A 3,320-nucleotide genomic window follows, 5' to 3' on the forward strand; every position below is an offset into this window, starting at 1 on the left:
TATTTGTTCAGATCCCAAACCAAGGAGGTCACCCTGATTTTCTCAGCAAAGTTAAAATATTTCAAATTTTTTTGCGCTTATTTTTGGTGTACGTGTACTCTCCACATGTGGAGGTCAGGAATGCGTCTACTGTGTAGGATCTGGAGATAAAACTCCAGTCATTAGGTGTGCTGCATAGCTTAATGTCAACAGATACTAAAGTCATCTGAGAGGAAGGAACTTCAATTAAGAAAATGCCTCCAGGGGCTGGAGAGATGACTCAGAGGTTAACAGCACTGACTGCTTTTCCAGAGGTCCTGAGTTCAATTCCCAGCAACCACATGGTGGCTCACAACCATCTGTAATGAGATCTGATGCCCTCTTCTGGTGTGCAGGAAAACATGCTGTATATAATAAATCTTTAAAATAAAAAAAAAAAAGAAAATGCATCCAGTTGGGTGGTGGTGGCGCACCCCTTTAATCCCAGCACTCATGAGGCTGAGGCAGGCGGATCTCTGTATGAAGCCAGCCTAGTCTACAAAGGATAGTTCCACGATGTGCTGCAAAGCTAAAGAGAAACCCCATGGGGGTGGGAGGGGAGCAAAATGCCTCCATAGGGTTAGGCTGGGCTGGGCTGTAGGCAAGCCTGCTGGGCATATCCAAACTAGTGATTGATGGAAGGACACAGCCCCTTGTCGGTGGGGCTGTTCCTGAGCTGATGGTCCTGGGTTCTATAAGAAAGCAGTCTGAACAAGCCACGAGGAGCAAATCAGTAAGCAGCACCCATCCATCAGCTCCTGACTCTAGGTTCCTACCCTGTTTGAGCTCCTGTCCTGGCCTCTTTGAAGAGTGTAAGCCAAATAAAACTCACGCCTCCCAAACTTGTTATTTGGTCCTGGTGTTTCCTTGCAGCAATAGAAACCCTAAGACATTAGACTTGGCGATATCTTTACCGGCCGAGCTGTCTCCCAGGCCCTAATTGCAGCAGTGTTTGGGTCTTGTTTTGTTAAACAAGGTCTCCTTGTAACCCAGACTGACCTTGAACTAGAAGATCCTCCTGAGTGTTGTAGCTGTGTAGACCTGAGTTACACACCTGGTTTTCAGTCCATTCATTCATAAATTCACTTCGGATCAGTAAGTTTCCTCTGGGTACCAGACACTGCTTCAGAGACCAGGGCTAGAACAGAATCTGAAGCAAAGGTCCCCTTCCCTCCCTTGTGGGTTGCTATTCTGGGGAAAAAAACAGCCAAGACAGAACAGCAATCAATCAACAGTGAAAAGTATTATGGACAGAGGTGCAGGAGGCAGTTCTTGTTTAGCGGACGTCTGAATGCAACTTAAGCACCTCCGGTTAGGCAAGCATTCAACCTGTAAGTAGGCCATGCCCCCAGGCCCTCACCGGTAGATTCTAGCTAAGCCCTTTACCACTGAGCCATGCTCCCAAACCCTCACTAGTGGATTCTAGGCTCTACCAGCTGAGGCACACCCCCAATTCCTCTCTGGTGAGCTCCAACAAAACACTCCTCCAACCCACAAAGTTATTTTCTATAAAGCGGTCAGGGACGGGCTCTTGGAAGAGCAGAGATCTGCAGAAGAGGAGGCTGTGAGTCATGGAGATTCGGAATGTGGGGAAAGTACAGCAGACAGACAACACGGTACTGTGTGCAAAGGCCTTGCAAGCTTAGGAGCTTTTGGTCAGGAGGCAGGAGCGAGGAGGCCAGCAAGCTAGGGAGAGAGTGGAAGGTAGGCTGAGAGGAAAACCAGGACCCAGATGTGGAGGACCCGCTGGGTCTGAAACCCCAGAACCTTCCCCCATAGTAAATAGAAACTTACTATTTTAAAGCCTACGCTGGCATGAGAACCAAATTTCCACACGTAAGAAAACGTGAAGGTTGAGTGGTGGTGGCACATGCCTTTAACCCCAGCACTCAGGAGGCAGAGGCTGGCCTCTGTGAAGCAAAACTCTGAATTCAAGGCCAGCCTGGTCTACAGAGCAAGTTTCAGGGCAGCCAGGATTACGCAGAGAAGCCCTGCCTCAAAGAAAAAAAAAAGTGGCGTGGAAACCGTCAAGTGAAATCGTCCAGACTCAGACAAATGTGTGTTTTCTAGAGGAGGGGGAGGCCTGGCCGTACAGTCAGTGTTCCCAGCTACCCTGGGGGCTGCAGCAGGATTATCCCAAGGCCCAGGCCGCTGTGAGTAATTTAGTGAGACTCTGCCTCAAAATACAAAGGAAAAAAAAAGAGCTGGAGATAAGGTTCCATTGGCAGAGGGCTCATCTGGCAGGTCCTAACTTTAATCTCCAGTGGGGGGGGGGGGAGATTCTGCAAGAGAAGGGGGTAGCAAGCCACGTGGCCCAGCCTGAAGGTCCAACCCAGGATTCCCAGGACCCCAGTGGTAGAAGCAGAGGACAAACTCTGTCTGACCTCCACGTGTGTCACGCGCACTCCTGCCCCCCTCCCCCCCACAATAAATAAATGTAAATTAAAAAAAAAACAAACAGCTGGGCGGTGGTGGCACGCCTTTAATTCCAGTACTAGGGAGGCAGAGGCAGCCAGATCTTTGTGACTTCAAGGCCAGTCTGGTCTACTAGAATTAGTTCCAGGACAGGCACCAAAAACTACAGGGAAACCCTGTCTCGAAAAACTAAAACAAAACAAATAAAAACAGACAGCAACAAACTGGGGCTGGAGGGAGAAGAAAGTGGGAGGCAGGGAGAAGGCTGCTGGTGTGATGGCCACTTTTGAAGAAACCCTGTAGAGAGAAGATGAAGCCAGCATCTGCGAGGAGGAAGCTTGAAACTGTGTTTAAAGATGGAGGTGACCTGGACAACAAATCTGATTTCAGATGCCTGTTAATGAGGCACTATTCTTTCCCCGTATGTGCTTCTTTTCTTCCTTTTTGGTTTTTTGGAGACAAGGTTCCTCTTTGTAGCGCTGGCTTTCCTGGAACTCAATCTGTAGACCAGGCTGGCTTTGAGTGCTGGGTTTAAAGGAGTGCACCACCAAGCCTAGTTTCCAGGTTTCTTACTGTTGCCCATCTCCACTACAAGGTTAGTCATTTGATAATTGGTTAGGCTTTTCTTTCTGTCCCTAGATGGCCAGCGCCTGCACATTGTAGGTATTTAGTTTTCGTTGAGTGAGGACAGACAAGTCCAAAAAGATCATCTGCTTTCCCAGCTACTGTTTATTCCAATCTAACCCAGCTCCATGTCTATCTTGTGAATCCTTCGAGTTTTCTTTAAATATAATTTTCCATGAACCTACCCTGAAGACTTTATAGTCCAGCCCATTTCTTTCTTTCTCTCTCTCTCTCTCTCTCTCTCTCTCTCTCTCTCTCTCTCT

The sequence above is a fragment of the Microtus ochrogaster genome, unplaced genomic scaffold (genome assembly GCF_000317375.1).
Source record: "Microtus ochrogaster isolate Prairie Vole_2 unplaced genomic scaffold, MicOch1.0 UNK103, whole genome shotgun sequence".
Lineage (NCBI taxonomy): Eukaryota > Metazoa > Chordata > Mammalia > Rodentia > Cricetidae > Microtus > Microtus ochrogaster.